At 40.1% G+C, this 14,803-nt stretch overlaps 1 protein-coding gene across 5 annotated transcripts in view; it reads right to left on the bottom strand.

Annotated features, from left to right (window-relative positions):
- Positions 1 to 14,570, bottom strand: part of HECW2 (HECT, C2 and WW domain containing E3 ubiquitin protein ligase 2) — a 417,065-nt gene extending 402,495 nt beyond the window's left edge. For all 5 annotated transcript variants that reach the window (XM_073807454.1, XM_033859936.2, XM_073807452.1 and 2 more), the window contains exon 1: positions 14,436 to 14,570. The gene's annotated coding sequence lies outside the window, so the exon portion shown is untranslated. The remainder of the gene's footprint in view (positions 1 to 14,435) is intronic.
- Between the last annotated feature and the right edge of the window lie 233 nt (positions 14,571 to 14,803).

Here is a 14,803-nt window from a genome sequence, read left to right as displayed (position 1 = left end):
GAGCTAGGAAAATTTGATTTTCAGAGTTGCCATATGATATTATTTGAAATGCCCATTTTTCAATAAAAACTTAAAACATACACAAATAAACAGGAAAGTATGGCCCATACACATGAAATAAAGCAGTTAAACAAAATATGTCCCTGAGAAGCCCAGATTTAGGGCATACTAGACAAAGATTTAAAAATACTAAAAATATGTTCAAATAACTAAAGGAAACCATGTCTAAAGAATTAAAGGAGAATTTAAAAACATTATTTCACCAAACAAAGAATATCAATATAGGGATTTCCCTGGCAGTCCAGTGGTTAAGACTTCGCTTTCCAATGCAGGGGGTGCAGGTTCGATCCCTGGTCAGGGAGCTAAGATCCCACATGCCTCGTGGCCAAAAAAACAAAACATAAAACAGAAGCAAGGTTATAATAAATTCAATAAAGATTTTAAAGAAAGAATATCAATATAGAGATAAAAATTATTTTTAAAAAGAACCAGATTAAGATTCTGGTGTTGAAAAGTACAATACCTGAAATGGAAAATTCACTAGAGGGGTTCAACAGCAGATTTTCATAGGCAGAAGAAAGAATCAGTGAACTTGAAGATATGTGGATTAAGATTATCCAGGCTTAGGAACGGAAAAAAAATGAAGAAAAATTAACAGAGCCTCAGAGACCTATGAAACTACAAATATTGTATCATGCCATGCACACTGGGAATTCCAGAAGGAAAGGAAAGAAACATTATTTGAAGAAATAATGGCCAAAGACTTCTCAAATTTGATGAAAACATTAACCTATATATCCAAGGAGTTAAATAAACTCAAAGTAGGATAACTAAAAAGAATCCACACCAAGACACATCATAGTCAAAATGTCAAAAGACAGAGAGAAACTTGAACACAGCAAGAAAAAGTCTCATCAAACCAAAGGATTCTCAATAAGATTAACAGTTGATTTCTCATCAGACACTATGAAGGCCAGAGAGCATTGGAACAACACATCCAAATCAGTGAAATTTTAAAAAGTTAACCAAGACTTCTATATCCAGCAAAATTATCCTTCAAAAATGAAGAAGAAATTAAGACATTCCCAGCCAAGCAAAACCTGAGAGAATCTGTCACTATCAAATCTGTCTTACAAGAAATACTAATAGGAGTTCTTGAGGCTGAAATGAAAATCACTAAATATTAACTCAAATCCACATGAAGACATAAAGAGATTTGGAAAAGCTAACGACATAGTTAAATGCAAAGTACATTATAAATGTATTTTTGTTTTTGTTTTTTGCGGTACGCGGGCCTCTCACTGCTGTGGCCTCTCCCGTTGCAGAGCACAGGCTCTGGACGTGCAGGCTCAGCGGCCATGGCTCACGGGCCCAGCCGCTCCGTGGCATGTGGGATCTTCCCGGACTGGGGCACGAACCCATGTCCCCTGCATCGGCAGGCGGACTCTCAACCACTGCGCCACCAGGGAAGCCCTAAATGTATTTTTGTTTACAACGTTTTTCTATTTAAAAACAACTACATAAGACAATAACTATAAAAGTGTTAATGATGGGCTTACAATGTATAAAGCAAGGAATTAAGCCATACTGAAGTAAAGTTTTTGTATACTTTCGAAATGATGTTGAAATTGATCTGAACTTGATTGTTTTAAATTAAGAATTTCACTGTTAATAACCAGGCAACAACTAAGAAAATAACTCAAAAATAATCATAACAATATTATCAGGAATGACAGAATAAAGGCCTATGAAAATTATCTTCTCCAGAAAAGCAACAACAAGAAAATTTAAATGGCACACTACAAAACATATATATTTAATGCAAGTAATGGAGGAACTGAGGAACAAAAAAAACATAAGACACACAGAAAACCAATAGCAAACACACAGATATATATCCATCTGATAAACAGTAATTACATTAAATGTAAATAAATTAAACACTCCAATCAAACATTCTAGTTAAACACTCACCAAAAGGCAGTGATTGGCAGAATTTATTTTTATTTTTTTATTATTTTTTTTTTCAGAATATATTTTTAAATGAGTCAACTACATGCTATCTGAAAGAGACAATTTAGATTCAGAGACACAAATGGGTAAAAGTAAAAGGATGGAAAAAGATACATCATGGGAACAGTAACTAAAAAAAGAGACGGAGTGACAATGCCAACAATAGACAAAATAGACTTTAAGGCAAAAATGGTAACTTGGGAGAAAGAATATTTTATAAAGATAAATGGGTCAATTCAAAAGGAAGACATAATGACTACAAACATATATGTTACAAGGGGCTGCAAAATACATGAGTAGAAACTGACAGAGTTGAAGGGAGAAAAAGACAATTTAACAATAGTTAAAGATGTCAATACTCCATTTTCCATATTGGATTGAACAATTAGGAGATCAACAAGGACAGATATGCACCAAAAGCACAAGAAAGAAAAAAAAAGATACTTGGGCTTTATCAGAATTACAAACTTTTGTGCTTCAAATGACACTGTCAAGAGAGTGAAAAGACAATCCAAAAAACATAAGAAATATTTTCAAGTCATATGTCTCATAAGTGTCTAGAATCCAGAAAGTTACCAAAAAAATCTGTACAACACAAAAATTTTTAAAAAAATAAATTTATTTTAAAATTGGCAAAGGATTTGAAGAGACATGCCTCCAAAAAAATATATACAAATGGCCAATAACCACACAAAAAGATGCTCAACATCATGAGTCATTACAGAAAAGCAAATCAAGACCACAATGAAATACCACTTCATACCCACCAGAATGGTTAAATCAAAAAGAAAAGCAATAACAAGTGTAGGTAAGGATATGGAGAAATCGGAACCCTCAGACATTGCTGAGTAAAATGCAAAATGTAAATGTAAATGTAAATGTAAAATGTAAAATGTAAATGTAAATGTAAATGTAAAATGTAAAATGTAAAACTCACTTTGGAAAACTGTTTGGCAGAGCCTCAAAATGATAAACATAGAGTTACCATATGACCCAGCAATTCCACTCCTAGGTGTATATTCAAGAGAGCTGAAAACATATATCTACACAAAAACTTTTACACAAATGTTCATTGCACAATTATTCATAATAGCCAAAAACTGAGAACATCTCAAATGTCCATCAACTGATGAATGGATAAACAAAATGTGGTATATATACACAATAAAATTTTATTTGGCTATACAAAAGAATGGCGTGCTAACACATGCTACAATATGGATAAGCTTTGAAAACATTATGCTAAGTGAAAGATGCCAGTCACAAAAGGCTACATATTATATAATTCCACTTTTATGAAATGTCTACAAGAGGCAAATCTACAGCGACAGAAACTACAGTGATGGTTGCCAGGCGCTGGAGGCAGGGAAGATGAGTGACTGCTAAGGACACTGGACTTCTTTTGAGGGTGATAAAAAGGTTCTGAAATTACAGGGTGGTGATGGTTGCACAACTATGTAAATATACTAAAACCCACTACATTGTACACTTTAAGATGATGGATTTTATGGTATGTGAATTATATCTCAACAAAGCTATTATTTTTTTGAATCAGTGAGGAAAATGAATACCTACAGAATGACTCACCAAAATAGAAAATAAACTATATTCTGTTTTATAATCAGTACAGACCCAGACTGTGGTGGATGTAAAGATGATAATAATGTAAAGATAAATAATAAACAGTGCTAATCTTTAAGGAATTTAGTCTTTAACAAGAAGTATAATCAATAACAAACCTTTGGAAAGAATTTTGATTCCTTCACCTAGTGTTCACTCTCAAAATATATAAAATGCTAATTTTACCATGACAAACTTTCATAGAAAACTCAATTCCAGCAAACTTTAAATATTAGCCAGGACTTCACTGGTGGCGCAGTGGTTAAGAATCCACCTGCCAATGCAGGGGACATGGGTTTGATCCCTGGTCCGGGAAGATCCCACATGCTGCAGAGCAACTAAGCCCATGCACCACAACAACTGAGGCTGCACTCTAGAGCCTGTGAGCCACAACTACTGAGCCCACGTGCCACAACTACTGAAGCCCACGCACCTAGAGCCCGTTCTCTGCAACAAGAGAAGCCACCGCAATGAGAAGCCCGCGCACCACTAGGAAGAGTAGCCCTCACTCGCCGCAACTAGGGAAAGACCGCACGCAGCAACGAAGACCCAATGCAGCCATAAATAAATAAATTTTTTTAAAGTATGTTTAAAATTTTTTTAAAATAAATAAATATTAGCCACCACCTAAATTCAACAACCAGATGCTAAAGGTAAATTAACTCGAATTCTATCTCTAGTCACACTTCTCTCCAAGCGCAGTAAGTTCCAAGCTGTGGTCCAGCCTCCCAGCTCTGTTGCACCGTGTGATCCTAGCTTGGGGGTGCCAAGAAATTTCCATGACCTCATTTCCTCACCCTGGACCCAACTCCATGCTTACTTCCCCTTCAGATTTTACAGCGCCAAAATTTTATGCCTTTAGGCATCTAACTCTTTCCTTCAAACACCATTAGTTACTGAGGTTCTTCAGACATATATTTTAAATCAGGTCATCAAAGCAAGTGCAGCTCCCTTCCTTTACGTCTTTTTATTTCTTTTATTTAGTAAAGATCCAAAATGGTCCTTACCAGGACCAAAAGGCCTCTCCCTGTGTTTGGTGCCCTGCACTAGAAAAGCCAGGTATTCACACCACCACATGTTTTGTTGCTCCAGAACAGGGGTTTCAAAACACATGCAGGCAGCATATGAATTTAGTTTGGCCTGAGCCATTCTAAAAACATTTTAATTACCAACATACTATACCCAAGAGATGTTTTATGTACAAACATATATTTTTAGCTTCATTTGAAAAATCTGACGATTTGGCCATGCTGCACCCAAATTCCCATGTGGCAACAACTGGGTGACCTGAGTGGTGACACCTCCTTCCCCTCTGATGAAGAATGCCTCTCCACGATCCTCACCACTCCACAAGGTTTCCCTGCACAGCACTTTACACCAGTTTCACTTGTGTCCTGCTGGCTCTGGAGGGGTTGGAGTATGAGAACCGAGTCCAAATCCAGAGAGTTAGAAGTTGTTTCTAATCATAAGGGGAAGACCTTTTCCCTTATATTTGGTTTCAGGTTGCATGGCCACTTTCCTCTACCTTTGCCAAGCTCTCCTAGTTTCTCACTCCAAACTGCTTCAACTTCCTGTAATCATCATCACGTCTAACATCTGTACCACTCACTTACTTAAATTACCCTGGGGCACTCCTACATAATTCTGGCCTGGCAAGAAGCAGTGTTCATTCCAGGCCAACACGACAGAAAGCACTGAGGATCTCATCCACAGACCAATGAAATCTTCATTTCCAGACTCACTTCTCTTTGAAGATAAATGCTCCTCCTAAATTTCTGAATTTTGTGTTAATAATAAAATGCTTCTCAAACTTTACTGTGTATAGAACATATCTGAGGATCTTGTTAAAATGCAGATTCTGACTCAGTAGGTCTGGCTTCCGGGTGATGCTGATGCCACTGGTCTGTAGACTACACTTTGAATAGCAAGGAGTTAAAAGGCTTACAAAGGAAGAAGGAGGTTTCTGATATGGGAATTATCTCAATGAATCAGACCTCCAAGACTTGACTTTCTGCCATTTTAAAACTACAAAAATAGTAATCTTTTAGCATCTGTGCCAACTTAATATCTGATTTATATAAATAATAGCCTTTCATAATGGTCCATGAAAAAGAAACACGTGGTTCCTTCAGCCATGAGGCATTGATCATTGTATATGTATTCACTTCATGATCAATACTGAGCATTATACAGAGGTATCAGCCAAGTTTCCATATCTTCAGAGTACTTAAAGTCTAGTTGGCAAAAAGACTAATAGCAAACAAAATAAATAGTGCACCACCTAAAGCAGCAGATGATTAAGATCTTAATTGCTATAAGATAGTGATTCCCAAGAGTGGGGCATATTAGCATGTGGGAGGAAGGTATCAAACTAAATACACTGCCCTCGATCCCCTCCCAGATTAGGATACTCACTCTACCCCCAATCTTATTGCCAATCATGACAAAGGAAGCTACATTTACTTCTAGAAATGCCATATTCTTCATAAGAGTAAGATGGGGGGGGGATGATGAAAAGCACCACTTTTAAATGACACACAGAAAAGTAGGTAGAATGGGTGGGCATTCCAGGTGGGAAGTGTTCCTGTGGTAAAAGTGCTGAGGTGGAGATGAGTCTGGGGTATTTATGGAATGGAAAGAGGACCTGCCTACTGGAAGTAAACCAGAGTGGTCCACTTACCACCGCCCCGTTCTAGGTGGAGGAAGCATGGAAGCGATCTCCTAAGAACTGGATGACCACCATTAACAACCTTGAAAAGATATTTCTTCATACAAAGGCTGAACTAGTTTGCCTCTCAGGTCCCTTCCAATTTTTCCTCAACTGCAGAACAAAATTTCAATTTTCCTCTAACACGGAATTCTAACCTGAATCACGTGCCTTGCCTGATGTTGACCATGAGAAATTAGTGAAGAGAATGTGAACATGTAGAAGTGGATGTGTATAAACTGAAGAAAAAGAGAGCCTAAGTCATTGCGTCGGGTTCAATTCCATGGCTGCTCTACACCCCTGGTTCTTTGAGACGGCTCTCGAAGGTCTTATTTTCAACTCTGTCGTCAATCATCTTTGCGACTCCTCTCTGAGCCCTGTCCAAATTATCCTCATCCTTCTCACACAGGCAAGTGATGAATTACACTCCAGGTCTTCCCTGACCACCCCATGTAAAGGAAGTCTCAGTTATACTTCCTTCTCTATCAAGGTCCTCCTCTACAAAGCACTTATCACACTTTCAACTATGTCTTCACTTTTTACTCACAAAATATTTCAAAATTACATTCAGGAGATCATACAGTTCAGAAGTTAATATAAAAGTAGCTGAAATACCACCACCCTAATGTAAAAATGTTTACATTTACATTTCTGCCACATTTGCTTTGCAATTACATATTTACTTGTTTATTCACATTTTTGTTACCATTGCCTATATCCTAATTCAATTTTCTGTTTTATCTGGTTAGGGCCATGTCTGAATACTGACCTCTTTTATACCTATCACTCAGCACAGAGCCTGGCACATGTAAGACTCTCAATGTTTGTTCAATGAATAATGCATGAATGACTTCTGTCCTAGAATGAAATAATGGCCTTCACTACAGAAGAGTTATTAGACAAAAGACAATCACCCCATCTTTATTAAAGTCCAAAAAAAAAGAGAGAAATGGATCTTTTTTTTCCTTTTTTTGGCGTCACCTGAGGCTTGTGGGATCTCAGTTCTCCAACCAGGGATTGAACCCGGGCCACAGCAGTGAAAGTCCGGAATCCTAACCATTAGGCCACCAGGGAACTCCCCAAGAAATGGACCTTTATTGAAGGATGAGGGTTAAAATTTAAATGTGTGCTATAACTGGATATTCCACATTAGAGTGGGTTAGCTGAACAAGAAACAGAACTTCCCTAGAGGCCCTTATCCCTCTTGCCCTGGAGAGCACATATATCTGCTAAAAGACATGGACAGAGAGGAGATGAGCTCTCAAAGTATCTTGTAGTTTAAAGATGCCAACTCAATAGCTTAAAGAGGGAAAGAACAAAAGAAGAGAGGGAGGCAGGGAGGGGAAAAAAGAAGGAGAGAAGAAGGGAGGGAAGGGAAGAGAGAGGGAGGGAAGAGGGAAGGAAGGAGAGGAGTCCTATGCAAAGAATCCTAGACCACTAAAGAACATTTATATTTTTTCTAGGTTAGGTTGGAGGCAATACAGATCGTGTTCTGAAAACCCTCGAGTACCAAGTCCATTTATCTGAAATGAAGCCAAGCCTAAGGAAAAAGTATAAGAAAAGTCATGTCCAATTGTTAGACTTCTCCACCTCCTTTTACCTATACTCCTGGCCAGCCAGTATCTTAACACAAAATCCTAAAACCCTGGGTTCCTCCCACTGTGGTTCCTTACATGCTCTCAAATATTAAGTATACACTCGTACTCTCTCCGCATCAGCTTTATTGGATCTAAGTTCTATTCCTTTGTGCTCTTATTCTTCCAATAGGTCACTGAGAGGCATTATGCTTCTGATTTAAAGGACTGTCCATTACTGAAAATATTTCCTCAACTCTTTTTTTCTTAACCTCCTCTACTCTTTATGGTCAATGTGGACCTCCAACTCTCTCTAATGAATAAACTATCTCAGTCCTAAGACTGTGGCAGATTGTTTTATTTGTTAACAATTCTTCCTTCCCTCCCTGTCCTTCACACGGTTCCCTGTGGGCAGAGTTTAGTACTGAGGTATGCCACTTGATACGAGAGAAATCATTTCTAATCCACGTCATGAAGAAACATTTTTCTTGCTCCACAGATATCTTACACCACAGATAAAATATCATATGAGCACTTTTCCCCTAAATAGCCAGGGTACATCAGCACAGAGAAGCAGCCTTATACTCCCTGCCCATCACTTTGCACAGCACATGCAGATACTCAGGGGCCGCAATTTGGCTGTACCCAGTTTTCACTTTCTTTTAGTATTTCCTCAAGATCAGAAGGTGCTACATCTTCGCTGTGAATGGAAGAGCATGTGGATTGGCTTCTAGGTACAACTTCTTTTCTTCATGAACCCATCACCTTCTTATCTGTACATGAAACTTATGCTCTGTCAGTCCTGCCTCCTGAGGACTTCTCCAGTCTCATATATAATGGTTAACCAAAAGAAAAATCTCTTCCCCTATAGCACGAGTTTTCAGTGATAAATGAACAAAGCATCACCGAGTGCTCCTCCCTGAACAAATGCCAAAAGCTGATTCATTCTCTGCATGACATCGGTGGGTTTCATCCTACCATAAAGTGAAATATCTGCTAGCGTGCACTTGATAGTAATCGCTCTTCCCTACTCCACTGATATTATGCAACAGCCAACCGTGTCATTTGACAAAGGAATTGTGTCAATAACTTCCGGTTTCTCTCTAAGGATAATGTTTGTCTTTAACTTTCCAGCTGATTTTCCAGGTGTCTCTTCAATAAAATGACTTATACTTACTTCTGTTACAAGGATCCTTTAAGGAAGCTACTAGAGTTTTAATCTCTTACCCACCGTTAGCAGTATAATACATTAATTTTGTAACGGAAAACATTATTGGGTACTTGCCCTGGGAAACTTGAATAGTATAACAAGGAAGCCACTGTGCTTTGTTTGAAAATGACACCAAAACATCCATGGCTTCACAGACAAAGTTTCATAACAGGCAATGACTGGGGACTTGGAGCGAATGGATGGCAAGCCCAATAAAAAGCAGTTTGAGATAGTCATCATACTTCCATATGCACTGTTTCATTTCAGCTAATGTTTTGAAATCATCACTCACACAAACGTCCTTGTTTTTACACATACAGATACACATTTTATATTTGGAATGGGATTCGGTTCTATAAGTATGTTTATGACATTCTGAACTGCAGCATTTACATTACTATTTTCATCACTATTTTCACACTGCAATGAACCACTTTTGAGCCACTGATCTATTTTTGTGAAACTGAGATACAATTTAAGACCAGCAACAACAAACTATGCTATTTTAACAAATAAACAATAAGCAAATGACATAAAAAGTATATTAACCAAGATGAAGTGCACCATGATGAAGTGCTTATGAAATGTAAGCTATATTGACCAGTGCAGTCTTCATAGCATGAACACAATTTTTTACACCATAATAACTTTTAAGAACATAATGGGATTTCTGATGAAATTATAATTACTCTCATATCTCAAGGTCCTACATGCTCTGCCACTCCTACACTATCTTTCTGATTCACATTTCGAAGTCCCCCCCCATCACTCCATCCCCTTGTGTTGGTCTTCTTGCTAACCTTTGAACACATCCAAACACATTCTCACCTTCAGGCCTTCGCACTGGCTGTTCCCTCTGCCTGGAACACTCCTCCCCAGGTATCTGTATGAGTAACTTCTGTCACTTCCTTTAACTCTTTGCTTAAGGTCTCTTTCTTCATGAAGGCTACTCAACTATATTTATCCTGCTCTACTTTCTTTCTTCCAAAGCACTTATCCCCTTCTACCATGCTGTATAATTTGGTTTATTGTGCATCTCCCACTCCTACCCCTCCACTCCCAACTGAAAGAAAACTTCACAAGGGCAGTTTTATTCATTCAGCAACTAGATTCATGGAAGGTGCTAAATAAATAGTAGTTGAATGAATGAATCAATAAGTGAAATGTTTTCACTGCTTTTCCTTTTTAGCCACCAATCTGTCTGTGGATCTTACTTTGAGAATTAAACAGAAAATGGAGAACTATCAAATGATTTAAGCAAGAGAACTACACAAGGTCAGAAGATGATTTAAAGTTTGGAGAGGCTGGACTTTTTTTTTAGTTTAAAAGTCAACCCATGAAAAAAATGATGAAAGTCACAATTTTCCAAATGACTAGGTCTTCGTAAGTAGTTAATTTCAACCCCACAATGCACATATCTATAGATATATGATCAATGTTTGTATATATACACATACACATATATGCATGCACACATTAGACATATGTTGAACAAATCTAGAAGAAGCTAAGGACATTTTTCCATCATATGGGCATTCTTCATATAAAAGCTAATGACTTAGGTAATAGTTAAGACAACCATCCATCATAATTTTCCTGGGATAGCCCAGTTTATACTGTTTGATCTGGTGCCCCTTCCAGTTAGTATCCCCTTTTACTCTCAAAAGTGTCCTTATCTGAGCAAAAATAATTACATGGTTATCCTACTCATAAAGAAGATACATACATTTCTTCTTATTCAAGCATGCCAACCAAGCTTTGGAGGATTTTAGCCGAGTGGGTGTGGAAAAAGTGACAGCCATAATTAATTGTAACACCTGCTGGCCAGCACTGCAAGTGAACTCTTTCAAACAGGCAATTCTTTAGCCAAGGAGCACAGTCATTGTTGAAGTACATGCCACAAGCTTCATATATCTAGCTTTAGAACTCAAATCCCCACCAGGTCACCTGCACAATCTCCAGCCCCTATGAGAATGTTCACGTGATGAGTGGGCACAGCACATTCTTCTCTGCAAGCCCTTTGTCTGAAAAACTGAGACCCAAACCCAAGACTCTAGTCAAAAGAGAGGGCAGAAAACAAAGGCTCTTCTATTATCCTCGTGGCCCAGAGGGCTTGGAAACTAGGAGAATGTGGAGTCAAGTCTTCACAACGACACATGTGTTTTGGTCTCTCAGTAAATTCCAAGAACTTGACCAAACACTAGATCTTGAAACTTTCATTCATATCTGCAAAAGCCATGCACCCATCAGGTCTGCAAACAGAATTTTGTTGAAGCTGCTCTCCCAAATCATAGGAATTGTCCCAATTCATGCCAGCCCTAGGTAAACAGGCACATTCTTATTGTGCTCGAAGACAATAATAACCTGGGATCAGAGCCAGAGTAGACACTTAATATGTCAAGGAAAAAACTATTTTATTTCTTATATGTATAAATATAAGCAACCAATTACATCAGTCTTTTGTCTTCCTTGCTATTTCTTTTTTCCTTATGCATTTTTTGGGTTTTTTGGGTTTGTTTTTTTTTAACCTTTCTTACCTTTGCATTTAACAAATTAAAGACTGAAACAAAGCCAGACTCAAAATTTGAAGTCAGGAGAGGGTGGTGAAGAAAATAGTGAAGATTCCTTAATACCTAGGGTGACCACATAATTTATCATCCAAACCAGGGCACTTTTAAATGTGAAAGGGGATGCATTTGATAATTCAGATAGGTCAACAGGAAAAAACCAGGACTACTGCAGGCTAACCAGAGGGTGTAGTCACCCTTCTAATCCCTCATACATTTTCCCACACAAAAGACATCCTGTGTGTAAAGAAGCAATTCTGCCTCTGCTACATCAACCGAACTTCAAATATAGTCCTCTCTCTTTCAGGCCAGGCCTGGCTTTCCACAATGGAGCTGGAAATGTTTTCACTCCACCCTGCCATTCCCTATTCGTGCAAAACTGGCTCCATTTTTACTCAAGAAAGCAGGCAGCAACACACTAGAATGTGGATGCAGGCCAGGTGCCCAGTAAGCCCCAGGCCTGGTGCCTCGGGTTTCTCATAAAGGAATACTTCACAAGAAAGGAAGCAACCTGGTGAGAAGGTACACAGATACCAGCCACGGATTTAACAATCCGAATCTGAATGTTAGACCCTTTTGTTGATGCCAAGGCACACAATGAAACTGGACAGAGCCCGAAAGCTACCTCCCCAGCAGCACACATTCATCCAAAAGAAATGGCTGTGGCATCTGTCCTCAGCTACAGGTAACAGCCTTGGTTTCTTTGCCTTTTGCTGAGATCAGTGGTGCAGAAGGATTTGAAAAAAGTAAGAAAATATGTTTTTTTTTTTCCCTCAAGATCACAGTTCCCACGTTAAACAGAGCCAGTGCTTACTTTTACCCCATACTTCCTGTTCAGGGGGGTCAAACATTGCTCATGTTCTTCATTAAATTTAGTCCTGTGGTTAGTGACTATTAATTCACTGGAATATTCTCCCTCACATGCATGCAGAGGGGAGACCAATTTTGCAATCTAGTTGGAATCTACAGCACAGAAGAATCTATGATGGTGGTAGGAGCAGAAAAGCTCCAGCTGGCTTATCTCAAATGTTCAGAATGACTGATTTCTTCAGGGACTCCATAGTCATTCAAAAAGATTCACTGCCCAAGGCTGTTCAATGCTGTGATGGAGGCAATGATAAAGCAAATGCCTTAGGCTGTTAAGCCTTATAAAAGTAGAGTACTACCCATAGCTGAGAGTCTCATGACAAATGCTGGGAGCCAGGGAACCACCTGTCACAGAGATGGTAGAAGAAACTCCTTTTGAATTCATGCAGATTGGACTAAGTCATTCCAGCTAGGAGACACTATGAGTCCAAGGGGCCATTTGTATACAACTGCTGTTTTCCCAGTGATACGATAATCTTAAATTCAAAGACATTTTTGTTAATATAACTGTTTAAACTGCTTCACATAACCACAATTGAGGCCAAAATGGGCCGAAGGAATAATCAAAACAAACAGCTCAATAATGACTTTTTAAATGTTCAAAGAAAAAAGAAACTAACTGGTTAGGCTGCTGGATGATAAGGTTATAATGCCTCCTTTGGGAGATGAAAATTATGGCTTCCCCACCTGACCCCATCTCCCAACAGTGAAGTGGATAATTTCTGAAGAATACAATGACCCTTTATGCTGGGCTTCTCTTGTCTGCTAGGGATGCCATCTGTCTCCCACACTATATAAACAATCCCTGCAGGAATCTTCTGATGCCCAAACAGATTAGCAAACTCCAGATTTTCACACCATTAATAATATCCCCATCCAGATTAGGCTTCTTGCTTTAATAACTCCAAAGATAAGCCTAATAACTGATCCTTTTTGTTTACAGGTAATGTGAGTGTCATTTTAAAGATAACCTCTCAGAACACACAGCCATCTGTTGGAGGGGGAGCGGGTGGAGCTCTCTCTAGGCAACAGAAGAAATGAGCCCTTGAGGGAACAGGAGAAATAGTAAAATGAAAATCATACTTATGAGACAAATGAAAACATGAAATTTCACCAGGTCTAATAGAGGACTCTAATAATTACATTAAAATCTTTTTCTTCCAAATGACAAACTAGAAAACTATTCAAAAAAAGACAAGTTTCACACTTTGACAAAGGCATACGTACAATGAGAATTCAGAGTTTGCTTGACTCTAGGACGGTGAAAGCAGAAACCGTACTGGGAAGGCTAAAGGCCCCCGGGAAGTTTGCCTACCGTTCACCTCTACCTACGAGGATTGCTGACGCTTGCCTTCTCCAAGTTTATTATCGATTGATCCCCTGTAACTCTGTGAGCTCTCTGTATTGTCTCCAAAGACTTCCAACTCTAAAAGAAATAAATGTACCTGTAAAGCTGTTCCTAAATTAATAATAATCAAGGAAAAACACCTGAGCTCTGCTAATAGCGGAAAACACAAGGCATGGAAGAGCCAGACCTCTGCAGTTGCACGTCCTCGGAAACGTCTACGTCTAAATCTGCAGCCCCAGTTTCCTCCAGGCCCCAAGCCCCCGCAGAGGATGTTCACAACACGTTCCAAACCAAAAAGGAAATGAAGTCTCCGCTCCCTCAAGTGACGCTCAAATGGACCCAAAAGTCTCAGCTCCCCGGGAGAACCAAACCTTGAAACACGTCCCAGTGCCTCTCACCCGCGTCTCTGGGCAGCGGAAGCCGAAATGTCAAATGAATGACCGCGCCGGGGCGAGAGGGAGGAAAACAAAGCCACCTCCCGCTGTCCGGTACCTGCGGCGCGAGGGCCGGGCCAGGGCCGCGCACTCACCTGGGGCTCGGCGCCCGCTGCCGCCGACTGCGGGTGGGGACGGGGCCGCCGGGCGACAGGGCGCCCCCGCAGTCGCCCGGACCCGCGGCCCCGGCGCCGTCCGGCCGGCCCGCGCACGCCGCGGGGAAAGCAGGCGACCGGGGGCGCCGCCGCGCGTAGCATGCAGCTCCCGGCTGCGGCGGCCGCTGCCACGGGGCCGAGGGACCCTACGCGGCCGTCTCCGACCCGGCGACTCCGAGGCAGCGACGAGAGACGCAGCGCGGAGCCGAGCGCGTCCGACGCGCCCCTCAGCGGCTCTTCCCGCCGCCTTCCGCAGCGGGCTGGGTCTCGGCTCGCCTTTGTGCTGGCATCCTCCTTCGCTCCCAACG

The sequence above is a fragment of the Tursiops truncatus genome, chromosome 7 (genome assembly GCF_011762595.2).
Source record: "Tursiops truncatus isolate mTurTru1 chromosome 7, mTurTru1.mat.Y, whole genome shotgun sequence".
NCBI classification, from domain to species: domain Eukaryota; kingdom Metazoa; phylum Chordata; class Mammalia; order Artiodactyla; family Delphinidae; genus Tursiops; species Tursiops truncatus.
This window is presented reverse-complemented; position numbering and strand designations above follow the sequence as displayed.